The 13955-nt window shown below is 40.7% G+C and overlaps 1 protein-coding gene and 1 long non-coding RNA gene across 3 annotated transcripts in view; both read right to left on the bottom strand.

The window, feature by feature from the left end:
- The window catches only part of LOC135454023 (acyl-coenzyme A synthetase ACSM4, mitochondrial-like), a 46693-nt gene extending 46364 nt beyond the window's left edge, over positions 1-329 (bottom strand). The window contains exon 1 of one of the 2 annotated variants that reach the window (XM_064725701.1): positions 225-329. The gene's annotated coding sequence lies outside the window, so the exon portion shown is untranslated. The remainder of the gene's footprint in view (positions 1-224) is intronic. The other variant, XM_064725703.1, reaches the window with a different exon arrangement.
- An 8808-nt stretch (positions 330-9137) lies between these two features.
- On the bottom strand, positions 9138-10883 carry LOC135454388 (uncharacterized). Its single transcript, XR_010442100.1, has 3 exons — positions 10773-10883; positions 10361-10556; positions 9138-9839 (listed from the first exon to the last, which is right to left on the bottom strand). It is a non-coding gene; the product is annotated as an uncharacterized LOC135454388 (long non-coding RNA).
- Positions 10884-13955: the final 3072 nt, after the last annotated feature.

The raw sequence follows: 13955 nt of genomic DNA, 5'->3' as shown, positions 1-13955 counted from the left end.
CTATGGCATGGTTTGAGTAGAACATTCCCTCTTTATCAGACATGACAGTGAGGGTACTTATCACACACAACAGCTATCACTCACATTAACTGCTGCTCCTAACGAGCCCAGCATAAAGAAGGCCAAAACCAAAACTCCTTTTCCCCCAATAAAGTTATTTCCTTCCTATTTCTGTTTAAAATCCTGTCACTCACACCTCAGCACTGCCAGCAGTTCCACCTTACCATAGGCATAATCTCATCTTCAGTCAGCAGATGTGAACAGGTTTTCTTTTGCTTTGGAGATCCTGTAGATCTACTTGGAATGGAAAATTCCCAGCTCAGGAGTCCCTCAAGCCATAATCCAGCAGAAAAGCCTCAGAAAAGCAGAAGGGAGTTACCCTGAGCTCTTGCACCAGGTGCTGCAGCAACACCCTCAGGGCTGCAGAACACAGCTGTGGGCTGAGGAGATGAAATGCCCTGAATGAACTCCAGGCTCCAGCTTGTTCCCTTAACATAGCATCTGGCCTTTGTGAAGCAGTTTTTAAAAACATCATACTTGGGAAGAAAAATCCCTCCAGAAGCAATGAAACTCTTTTCCAGTTGCTCCTGCCTTTCCTGCTTCATTCCCAAGGCACTCAGCATCCTTCCCTGGCTGGCCATCCTTCCCTCTTCCACCACTAAATAAACCTCCAGGTAAGAAGACACCCAGCTCAGCAGAGTGGCACTTTGGCAGGATTGGTTCCTCCCAGCTCCAGCGGACTCCTTGACTTTGCTTTATTCACTCAGTGCCTCTGACCATGACAGCACAGCTACCATGTCTCCTCTTTTGACCTGAACTTCTTGACACAAAGGTGAATTTAGGCTCACAGGGGAAGGAAAAAGAACAACAGCAAACAATTTTATTATTGCACAATGATCTATTTGCAGGAGAAAAGAGATGGTAAACTGCTGACATTTTACTGTCTTGTTGGAATAATTTTCTGAAGGAGAATTTTTAATGCCTTGTGTACCAGGAAGGGGCAGCTGCTCCTTTTTCCATATGGGTATTATGGTACAAGGCACTGATGCAATTTGGAAGATGGACTATTGACTGTTGTGAAATGATGCTGAAAATGATGCAATCAATTTAATTCTCTAATGGCCTAAGTAAAGGAGGAGAAACTTTCTGGGCATTGTTTGACCTGCCTTATGAGAGACTGGAATTTCTGTTCTGAGTAATCAGAAGATGGATCTCATCTTATACAACTTTTTTTGATTCAGTAGCTGAAGGAGGAAGAACTGAATCTCAATTTATAATTCTAGTTCCTTCCACTATTACTCAAAATGAATAAAGATGACAGTTTTCATTCCAAAACCTGGAGTGCTTCAAGCCTTTAGATGACCTTCAAGAAAACAGCAAGACTGTCTGACTATAGCCATCAAAAGGTTTCTGGTTTAATTGGTTCTTGTGGAAGTGTACCCTTTTATTTAATATTTTGTGGCAATGAATTGGTTTGAGCTTTTCTTTTTAAAAAAATAAATACAGAGTGGGATGGCTGTATCATGGGATGAAGGGAAGCACCATTTCAGCTCCCTGTTCTGACCAAGCTAGGGATACCTGGGGTGAAAAAGGACCTGAGTTTGTGAACCTCTGCATGTGAGTTAGAGGGTGAGAGAGCACATGCATCTTTGTATCCAACAGAAAAATGGCCTTTTATTCTGAAAATACAAATTTTGGCAATTCTACATTCACATTAAAAATAAAGGGTTTCATATTGCTCCACATCAGAATAAACATGTATTTCAAAACATGAAAACTGGATGAAATTAAATTGCTGCCTTTTCATCAATAAAATACTGACATCAAAAAAGAGGAAAACTGTCACGTCCTCTAGATCAATACAGGTTGCTTCAGGGAGTGTGTGTACCACAGAAACCATCATTTCTGTTACATCTTTAGGTGCAGTGGAAGACAAAGTTCATGTGACCATGTTTCTATCTTTTTTTTTTTTTTAATGAAGAATTTATTTAAACAAACAGGAAAGCTACAAAAGCTGGTTTTACCTCACACCTAGTGAATTGAGGTTCCATGGACACTTTCAAAATAGGTAACATTTAAATAAAGCAGCTTTAAGGTCAGAGCACTGTCTGCTGCTCTGCATCTGAAGAGCTCCTGTACATCTGCAAGGGCTCTCCTGAACCATTCCCTGGGCCTTACTGTAGGGACAGCTCTGGTGTTTCTCCCTGCTTATTGTATCATAAATTGTAACTTTGTCATGTTCTTCTGACCCTAAACACCTTAACCTGAGCTGATCTCAATCAAGGTCCAGGGAGAAATGCTAATCCAAAATTTCTGTGTTGGCATTAACTTGGTGCTGTGTCCAAAGATTTGGATGATTTAGATTTCGATTCACGAGTTCTGTTTTTAATTCTCAGTTCCACTACAAGTTTCCTGAGCAGGGCATTTAATTTCATTACAGCTGTCACCTACTTCAGGCATACACTCACTGCTCAAACTGTAAATTACCTGAGACAGGTAACAGCTGGCAGAGAGCAGAGAAGGGCTCACAGCTGGACTGCAGTGCAATATTGCACCAGAAATGTTCCAACACAAAGCAAGGTCCTCCCAGACAGTGCACCCAGCTGGGCATTTCTCCCTCTCTTTCACAGGCACTCACAGGCTGAACATGCAGTGGGATGCTCTGAACAAAAAGTCAGGCAGGACCTTGCTGGTTCAGCCTGCCTGTATCCACCACATATTCCCTTTATATTGAGTTTTCAGGATAAACAATGCCTGAACATTTTTGATTAAATGCTTTTCAAGCTCTTAAAGTCCCTAGCAAGTGAGTTAGTTTGCTCTGTGATATTGCATTATACAAGAATGATTGATTGAAACAAACCTTTCCCCCTCTCACTCCATAGCTATTTCCACAAGTATTTTGAATCTGGCAAGAAGTATGACATTATTGATTTTCTCTGCACTGCTTGTTCTGGAGCCTCATCTGCAAACACATTATTCTTTATTGCTTCAATAATTTCCCTGAGTGCACAGAACTCCATTGTATTTTTTTTAACTTAGCATGTAGTGATTCTTTAAATTTTTTATGTGCTCTGAAGCAGAATATCGGCCATTTGCAGAAATGCACTGGAAGGCAACCAGAAATTCAGATGTTTCCATAGACATGTGAGTACTACTTTTGCTGATCCAGAGTTGCCCACAGAGGTTTTCTTGCTCTGGGACACTGATAGCACACTGCATTAGGGAAGGATTCAGGTGGTGAGGAGCACTGGGCAGAGAAGAGAAACTCATTCTGAACTCAGGACAGAGCTCAAATGGCTCCTGGTCAGTAGAATTAAAAGCAGTGTTTGGTGCCTCAGCCAGGCCCTCAGCAGTCCCTAGCAATGGGTCTCAAAGCAAATTCAATTTAACCCTTTCCCTTTCCAAAGCCCTCTGCTCACAGTGCTGAATGCACAGCACAGTCTTAACTTGCATTAAATGCACAGCCTTAAAAACCCTGCATGATTTGCACACCTGCTCCTTGAGAGGTGAACTATAAACACAATGGGATTGGGAAATCAGTGCTGGGAGAAGAAGCATCTCCAAAGTCGGGCTATGAGGCTCCTACTCATCCTAGGAGCTGTATGGAGGAGACAACAGACTGGCACTGGGGTCAGAAAAGTGCTGGAGACTCCAGGGAAGGGCAGTTCTGTGGCCCACTCAAACTAAGGGAAGCCCAAGGACACACAAATGCAGCCTGGTGTGACTTGAAGGAGCTTTGTTCCAGTGGTTTTGTGATGGGCCAGACCCATCAGAACCCCTGAGTTCTGCTGATTTTCCAGGCTGTTTCCTTGTGTTTCAGCCACCTGCTGTAACCCTGCCTGCAGGTTGAGGACCAAAACAATTACAGTAAGACATAAAACCTCCCACTCTCATTAGGGATGTGAATGAGCTGTGATCTTCACATTTAGAAGCGTTTTAAAGTTTCCAGGATACTGCAACATAGAGAGTTACTTATTAGCCTGGAAAGGTCACATCGACTCTGCCTCCCATCACTGTTTACAGAGCACAGTGGGCATCAAAAACAATAGATCATGTATTTTCATGCTACAGATTCAGGGGGAACAGAAATTGGAAAAAAGAATGTGTTTGCAAAATGACAACAGTGTGAATGGGGCAAGCAGACAGTAAATACATCTCAAGTCACATGAAAGTCACATTTCACTGGTCTGAAGAGGAACACCAAACATTTTCCACATCTGAGGAATCAGATTCAAGCCTCGGATAATGAGCCAAGAATAAATCCACAGACTAAGATTTCATTACACACAACATCTGCCCAGAAGCCATTTTACACCTTAGTCTTTGCTTTATGACCAAAGAAATTAACAGCTCATGTGAGGTGTTGGGCAGCGAGTTCATAAAAGCAAAACCCCAAAGCTTCTCTTTGTCAAGCTGCTAACTTGTCTATTTTGAGTAGCAAAGGGTGCTCCAAAATAAAGGACAGTTTTACACCCCAAAATATTGCAGTGTGACACTTTAAAGATGCATGGTCTTATAACAGATCGTGTGGTAATCTTCCCATGTAGAAGATATATATCTTTAGAGGGGATGTTTAGAGGAGGGAGAATGCTATAAATTGTGCAATGCTGCAAGCATATACTGAAGATATAAAACCCTCTCACATGTTTTCCCTCTCTCAGAGCAGCTGGGTGATGTGATGCAACAAGGCTGACTCATTCCCATTGCCATTAACCCCAGACAGCTTTTCCTTGCAGAGTGGGGGCAGAACATCATCCCAAAAACCAACCTTACTTCTGGAAGTGCCTCACTTCACTGCAACCATCTCCTTCCCTACTTAAAAAATACAAGATCTCTTTTTGCATAGAAATCGTACCCAAATCCTCACATGAACAGCTCTCCCATGAAAGCACAGTACCTGAAGCTGAACACAGAAGCTGGATTGTCACTGTAAGTGGCCCTGCAGCACAGCTCTGTTGCATCACTTGCTGCAGGCTCACACACACACAGAGGTGCTGCTCAGAGGATCAGAGCAAGGCTGCATCAAAGCACTGAGTTCTGGTTTTGTCTGACTGAAAACTGGATCAGGTCCATGCCAGTGAGGAACCAGGCTCAAAAATAATTTTATAATGTTTTTAAAGATTGTTTCAGTGGTTTTAAATGTATTTCTTTGGTTGTGCATTTTTTTTTTTACTTTATTTAAGAGACTTTTCAGCAGCTCTGATCTGCACATCTGTTCAATGAAACAGGGCAATTACAAAGGCAATTTCAAAAGATACTTCTAGTATTTAGGAATGACAGATTCTTGCAGGTGACAGCTGTTTTGCCACACTGCCAAGCTCACAGCAAGCTTTGTATCATACCCAGAACAGCTCCAGGAAAACTGCACCCAGGACACAAGTCTCTGTGGTGGCATGGAGACTTTGTCAATGGATAGAACATGGCAGGGTCCTGGCAGGGCAGGGGGAGCCTGGGCTCACCTCAGCTCACCTCCAGCACTGCCAGCACCCCTGGGCTCTCTGGGCACTGAAACCTCCTCCTTCTTCCAGACACAGCTGCTACGTCAGCATCCTTCAGACACCACACTTGGGAGAAACTGAAATGGGGGCTAGGGGAGAGGACATTGTCTTGTTTGTACCTTTACAGATTTAGGCTAAGCCTTTTAAAACAAGGGGTACATGTTTAAAAACAGTTTAAAACAGTTCTAAAACTCTTGAGCATTTTTTCCCTTTAAATTAACACCTACATTTGTTTTTCCATGCTGAATGCAAAGCTTGCTAATAACAGCTGGATTTTAATTATCATCCTGCAGGTCATCAGCCAGCATTGAGCTCAGTGGAGGAGAGAGGCACTGACTGCACAGCTGCATTATCTGCTGCACCAAGAAATGGGGAATGTGCTCTTGATCACAGCTGCTCTTCAATGGCCCATTAATATCTGTGCTGCTTCAAACCCTCTCTTCTGATTTTAATTCTTAGGGCAGTCAATGCCATTGTAGTCAGTGGCTTCCTTGTTCCCACCCCTGCTTATATTGTATTGAATTATTAATTTAATATTAAGTACTTAATATTAAGTACTTTAAGAACATCTTTCCTACTGACTGATAAAACCTATCTTTGCTGGGTGAGCTCTGGCTTTAATATTGTATCAGAAACATGTTGAGTCCTTAGCCTGGTGGGAAAAAAAAAACAAGTTTACTGAAATATTGTAAGAGGCTCTTCTCTAAGAAGTCATTAAAGCAAATCACTTTCTCTGTAAGAAAACAGATATACTTCCTATGAAATGCTAAACATTTCCTGCTTTCATTACTTCAGCATGAAAATTGTGTTTTTCTTTTTCTAAGCCATTTAGACCTTCAGTTTGAAGGTCTAAATGAAGCTCAGATGTTGTAATGTCCCTGCATCTAATTTAATATTTACCTCTACTGCAAATATTGTTCATGGCTATTTTGATTTTGGATTTGTGAGTCAAAGGAACTTATCTGCTCATTGTTTGCAAATTCCTCCACAGAAATGGTACCTAATATATTTAATGAAGACTGGAATAAAGAGAGTGAAGTTAGGTGGGAATTTTGCTCCCTCTTTTTTTGCCACTTTCCTGATTACATTCCCTGTTTCTGATCCTAAACAGCACCAGCTGCAGATAGCTGCATGTCAGGCACATTTCTAGAGGCCTCACAACTGCCAGTTACAGAAATCTGACTTCATCTGTTGACTGTGAATTGCTGTAACAAAGAACAACTCCATGGCTAACAGCAGCATCTCTTCAAAATATGATTCTTAATACAGTAGATTTAAAAGCTGTTGCCTGGCTTATTTTAAAAATCAGATATGGTTCAGAATACACACCTTTTTTTTTGCTATTTCAAAGTGCTTTTCAAATGAAGAAAGCAGAAAAATGAATTACTAGTAGGGAATTATATAGGGATCTATATAATAGAGACACAGAAAATCACTGCAGAGCACTGGAGAATAATGCAGCCACTCTCCTCTCTCACACCAGGCAGTCAGTTGACTGAAATCACCATTTATTATTCCATTTGCATCATCTGAAGTGAAGCAGTGTGTTAATGTGCTTTGTCAAATGAGGAATGGTGGAGATGTGCTCAGATGGAGCTGATTCCTGAATTCAGGAATGTGTGGGCAGCACTCAGGGCCTGCCCTGCTCTGCTCCAGGAGGGCAGGCTGGGGACTTCCCTCTCTGTCCCCTGCCAAAAATCCTCTCTGGTAGTTGTTCATTTCTCTCAGAAGCTCATTACCTTTAATAAGAGAGGAAAACAACATCAGACTACAGTCAGACGACTCAGCACCCTCTTTGCCTCTGTTTTCCCACAGCCTGTTCTCCTTTGGTTGTTTTTCCTCAGTAAAGGACAGCAAATCATGTACATAAGAAAAGCTGCAGCCCTTGAATTTTTTCTCTTTTTTTTGACACTTGGATGAGCTTAGGAGAGGATCTGCTTTCACAAGTTGGGTTCATGCCCACTACACTTGTGTTTTTATTCACAGGTCTAACAAAAGTTCCTACTCTGCATTGCATCTGGCTCCATGTGTCATTCAGTTAGGATGAGGTGCTAAGTGTTACATTTTCCTGGGCTAATCCTTTTATAAAGTATTTATTTCACCTACCCAGGACACACTGATCAATCCAAAATAAAACCTTCTGCTTTTGGATGGTCTCTGTTAAGTAAACAGGAGCAGGAGACCCCAAACCTATGGGAGAACTGCTGCTTCTGCTTGGATTTCAATTAAATAAGGACAACTGGAGTCTTGACCAAAGCTCTTCCAGACATTCACACTGAGCTGATCCCAGGGGATAACAGAGGATTCAGCCATGCTGGATGGCAGAACTTGGCCCCACAAATACAGGGAGATATTCCAGGATGTTTCCTGTATTAATTTTCTCCAATAAATTTGCCCAATGATTTGAAGGAATTGAGGTTTTTTTTTTTTTTAATCTGAGGTCAAACCAGAAGATTAACAAGTTTTCTGTCAGCAGTTTATGTGTGTTTACTGCCTGTCTTATATTTAATGGATTTAGTTAGTGTTATACCCAGTCTGCCAATATCTGATTTTCTGTCTAGATTTGTGAAGGAACATAAATCTGGAGAATGGCTGCAGATCCTTTTTTTTCTTGAAAAATCTAATTTTATTTTCAGCTTAGTGCTGATTCATAGAACAGCTGATTTTTAAAAAGCACATTTTCAGATATTTTGATCTTACAAGTGTTTTTAAATTCAAGAGCTTCATCCACATTGGAAAACCACTCAGAGAATACATACAGAAAATTAATTAGAGTTCAGTTCCTGACAGAAGCTGAGCATCTGCTGAGTACACAGATCCCATTTCCAATGGGAAATAAATAAATAAAGATCAAACCCTAAATTAAATCAATTTGTATCACAGGCACTCAGAAGCATTCAGAACTGGGCATTTGTGATCTAACTTTAACATAAAGATGTTCAGCGCTAGCTGGTGTAAGCAGCTTTTTCACACCAGTCCTGCCACCAGTGCAGCATTGGCACTGAGGAGTTTGGGGCTGCCCCAGAGCAAGCAGGAGCTGCTGTCAGCACTGACCTGGGTCATGCCCAGTTTTGGTTAAAGACTCAGGTATTTATCACATACTGTGACAGATAAAAGGATGATAATAGCTGTTAAATGCAGCTGGTTTTATAGCAGAATTTAGTTCCTTGTCGAGAAACAATAAAACCCTTAGGAGAAGTGTTTAGTATAATTCTCAGTGATTTAGCTCTGTGATTCATTAGAAGTCACTTTCCTTAAAGCCTCTATTTGACTGTGAAATTTTGGCTGTTGCTTCAGATTCTCCTGTTATCTCTCCTCTCTGCAGTTCATATCAATAGATCCCTTTCAGGATTATCTTTGTGCTTTATTCTGTGTATTAAAAACACCCTCCCACCTGGGGCACTCATATTAACTCCCAATTGCACACATTCTTACCTTCCCCTCTCTAACCTCCACAGGAAAAGCGTCCCAAGCCTCATAAAGATGGTAGCACAAATCCAAGTATGAATGTGAATTAGAAAATCATTTAAAGAAACAGATTTTCAATACACATGATTTATTCAAAGAAAACAAAGTTACCCAAAAGGTACAAAGATGAAAGTTTTAATTTCAGAGGACCATTAGTTCATGAGAGCAGGAAGGAGTAGATAGAATCTTTTAGGGTAATCAGACCAAAGCACCATGCTCACTCTGCTGTTACATGCTGCCTGTACCAAAGTTATTGATAACTCAAAGTGTCATTATTCTAACCAGGTTGTTGCTGACCTAAAATGCCAATAGATATTTAAGACTCATTCAATATGAGTCAAGTCTACTTGTGATACCCTGGCAGGCAGATACAGGTTTGTGTGCAGAGCTTGGAAAATTGTTATATCCCCAAAGCCCTGGCCTTCAAAATTCTGTCCTGGACAGACAGGCTTTGTTTTTAACATGGAACCAATGTATCAGGAGTGAGAAATATTAATAAATTATGCAGCTCTTACTGTTTTAGGCTGTTTCCTATTCATCCCTTCATTCTCTCTGTTGTCTTTAAAAGACAAAATCTCTCACTAAGCATTCTGTTGATAATCTTTGAGCATATTTCAATACAGAATCAGAAAACAAAACCAATAGGGAAATATACACCATCCCTACTTGGTAATTAAAAAGGATGACCAGTTACAGTCTAAACTAAAATCTTTCACATCACTGAAACAGTGCAGGATGGTAATTAATAGCAAATTGCAGCATTATTACAGCACTAATGCAGAGCAGTCATGTGGGAATACTGAAATTCCTGGGACGTGAGAAGAATTTAAAATCCAGCTGATAAGGCTGTAAATCATCAGTCAGTCAGTAGGGCTGCAGGTATGAATTGAAAAAAACAGAGTGGCAAAACTCCATCATTCATTTTGTTATATTCTTTCCCCTTCTGTGTCTCCCTCCCTCTCCCCAGTTTCAATTTCTAACAAAATTATGGCAAAATTCATGTCCTTTTCCATCACTTTGCCTATTCACTTCTAGCTAGAACTATCATTGGAATGAAAAATGCTTTCTTGCTTTTTCACTGCCTTTAATAATACACAAGACTAATTATTTATTTTGCCACAGATTAATTTGCAGCCAGAATACAATGAAGATACAGTGCATGCCACCTTGCCAAAAAGAGAGGGTGACAGTAAATGGGATGATCACTTGACATGCCCATGGACAGCCCCACAATTTAAGGAAATTTTTATTACCCTTAATTTTTAATTTACCATGACTATCAATTGATATGTAAAATGGATCTAAGATGTTTTTTACATTATTTTAGTTTGGATGTAGTCAGAAGAAAGAAGCTGAACCAAGTCACTGTTTTGTGAAGTTTAGAAAAATCTCACCTGAGGCACAAGATGAAGATAAAGTACTGAGATGTCAGCTGAACCAGGAGATTCTGTTCTTTGCAAAATTAGATAACTGTAGGCTTCAATGAATTTTTAAGTGACTGAGTTGGGCCTACTTCAACACAGTTCTGCCTTTCCAGCCAGCTCTCCTGTACTTGCTGTTCCTCTGACTTTGGAAGTGGTTTTTGACATTCTGTAAATAATTACCTGGAAAGTTAGTACTGGCAAAAAGTGCCTAGAATTCTGAGAAATCTTCTCTTTAAAAGCTGATGTGTGAAAAACCACATTAAAAAATCTATGCAAACAGCCTATTCCTACTGCACATCAAATTACTTCCACACCCTTTTCTAGACAGAAGTCTACAGGAAAACTTTCCTTTCATAGCTCCTTAGCAGGGACCTGAGCTCACCCAGCACTTGCAGACTGCCCAGATCCTTAGAGATAAAATTCTCCCTTCCACAAAGGGACAAGCTCTGTGCCTGTCTGCTCCTCTCTGCTCAGGCTGCTCCTTGCCCAGCACAGCTAAAAGTGTTTTCTCCTTTTATTTTTCCCAGCACAGCTAAAAGTGTTTTCTCCTTTTTTTGTTTCCCCAGCACAGGTGACACAGGGCAGGGACCAAATCATCACGTACACAGTGAAAATGAGAGGAAGCATTTTCTCAACAGGAGATAGCAGCTGCATTGTTTACCAAGGCTTAACCAACACCCTGAGAGGGGAATAACCATAAGTCAAGGAAAAACATCACTTTTCAGAAGCCAGGTCGTGCCTGGAGAAGTGCTACCTATAAAAGGTTTTGCTCAGGTTGTTGCTATCCATGAATAATGTTCTGCACACATCCAAGCCTTTGAAATCAAGGCCTGAATGACTTCAGAAAAAGCAGATTGAAACATCCTTGGTACTATTGATGTGTCACATAATGCTGAGTACATTTTAAGATGTTCTTATTTTCCACTAGCATCCTATGAAAATACATTTACTACTCATTTATGAGAGCACAGCAGAGTCATGGGTTTATTCAGAAGATCAGTGGCATTGCAGTATATTACCAAATCCATGTTCCCACCAGATCAAACACACCACACTTTAGATTGGCATTTAATACAGATATTTGTAGCCTGCAGGAATAATAAATGAAACTAATTAAGTTTAATAATTCAAGGGAACTTGGCATGCCTGATTGTTACATAAAGGCTAATTATCTTTCTCCTTTTCTTCCAGATCTCCCCCTCCTCTCACCAAATTAATCTGGAAACTTCATAAAATATGAAAATATTAAGGAAAAAAATCATAATGGTAAATACTTTCAATACACAGAAAATACCCTGCAACAAATTTACAGCTGATGCAAACTTGACTAAACCCCTAAAGATGTTTTAAAGAGTAATGTCTGTTTTTACAAGTAATCACCTTAGTCATAAAGGAGATTTATTTTCTTATACATCCTCTCATCACAATAACAGGACCCAAAAATTGTCTTAGGCAGACCTTACTAAATCCAAGTCATCAGCAGCACTCCAGCAGAGATCTCTGTACCAATTATTTCACATGTGCTGGCACACAGTAGCTTTTATTGAGGATCTACTTCGTTCAGCAGTGGAATATTTAAAAGCACCAGAAATTTCTAGAAAATTGCTTCTCTCTTTTTTCCCCACATTTACCAGACAGGGTCAATCAAAACAAAAGTCTGAATTAAATGCTGGAAACCTTAATAATGTCTTAGGCCTAGAGAAAAACAATTTGTCAGTTAAGAGGAGATAAAATTGAGAGAAGGCTTTATCAGAAGCACTGGACCCAAGAGGGGAAGTTTATGTGAAAAGAGTTTGCCCTGGATACAAAATACTCAGTGTGAAGCACTCCAGATCAGCAGGTATCCACACAGAATACAATATACAGAGTGTTTCATTCTCACACAGAAGGTACCACCAAATTACAGCAAAACCCAAACTCCAATCCCAGCTGCCTCTATTAATTTTCTTCCAAAATCTACTTCTAGCCAAAAGTCTTTTTCCAAGGTGAAGAACTAAAGAAAATACTTTTTAAAGATGATTAATTTCATTTACAGTACAGTGAAAATCTTTAGAGCCAGAGGTTGACTTAGATTACCTTGCTAACTAATAAAGAGACCAGGTTTTTAATTAGGTTGCCTAAAGCTCATTCTCCCTTCATTATTTATGATTCTTCCTTTGCACAGTGTAATTATTACCAGATATATATATGTTACAAAAACCCCCTACACACACATATATCCGTATACAGAGAGAACCCCATGCCAATAAGAAGATTTCCCCTCCTGCACAGCATTTCTGCTGAACAGTAACCATGCAAAGAGAGTCCTGACACATGCAAACATCACTTTTCTCTTTTTCAGGTCCATTTTTTCCTGGGACATCTGCAAGATACATCTAACAGGAGGGCTGATGGGCAGTATAACTATAGCCATGGGGTTTCTTCTCATTGACATTCATTTTTGACTGGAAACTCTTTTTGTTTTCTCTTTTTGTGCCTAGCAACACAGGGCCTTGACCAGCAGTGATGGATTCTCAGCAGCATCATGAAAGGCACAATTTTTTTGTGTGTAAAACATGTAGAAGGTTTACCTGTTAGAACAGCACTGAACAAGGCTGGCTCCCACACTGCTGAAATGTTTGAAATCACTGCAAGGGTGTGTTTCAGGTGTACACAGCGTGGGATGTGCGGAGAGCTGCACAAAGGCTGTGAATTATTTACAATTTTAGCATTATTCATTGCATCGTTACTTTGCTCACCAAGTCCCATGGCTCCTCGTTTACCCTGCCCACCAGGGAGGCTGTGCTGAGGCAGCAAACATCACCCAGAGCCTGGCTGGGCTCGCAGCTCACACTCACCCAGGGCTGAAGGCACAGCAGCTCTGGGGAAACTCTGCTGTGCCAGAGGTGCCAGGGCCAAGCAGCTCCTCTTGAGCCTCCAGCTGGCATTGTTTTCATTGTTTTCAGGCAGAGATGGCCTCTGAATAAATGCAAGAGGAATGTAAGACTCCATGCCACTAAAATTTACTTCCCAGGCCAAAAGGAGTTTGCCAAGGCTTCAATTGCTGCACCCACTGCTGGGACCAACCCCTGCAAAGGCTCCACGCTCTCCACAATATTTGGTTTTGTGAGAATCTGTGGGACAGACTTTGTGGACTTCTCCATTTCACCTGTGCAGGTTTCTCCATTTTCCTCTGCTGTGCCCAGAGAGATCATTTGAGGCCAGTAATCACCTACCCACAGCACATCCTCCTGCTCTTGTGCACTGTGCTTTTTCAAGGTTTAATAAGCCTCTGAAAAAAATGAGCATTCCTGCTCACTTGCATTGGGGTGTAATAAAGTTGTTTATTTTTTTCCCCCAAGGGTTGAATTTATTTACTCTAGCACCCTGCCTATGCAGATATACTGCCACCATTATCTGGGCACAGGGAAAAGAATGTTTGTGGTATTCTTAATTTGCATTGTAGCAGTCCTAAAAACCCTGTCATTGACCAAGCAGTGCCTTTGGAACCTAAGAGACCAGGAAGAACAACTCCAGTCAATGGGCTCATAATCCAATTTAACAAGGAAATTTTTACTGCTTTTCT

Source organism: Zonotrichia leucophrys, chromosome 14 (assembly GCF_028769735.1).
Source record: "Zonotrichia leucophrys gambelii isolate GWCS_2022_RI chromosome 14, RI_Zleu_2.0, whole genome shotgun sequence".
NCBI lineage: Eukaryota > Metazoa > Chordata > Aves > Passeriformes > Passerellidae > Zonotrichia > Zonotrichia leucophrys.
This window is presented reverse-complemented; position numbering and strand designations above follow the sequence as displayed.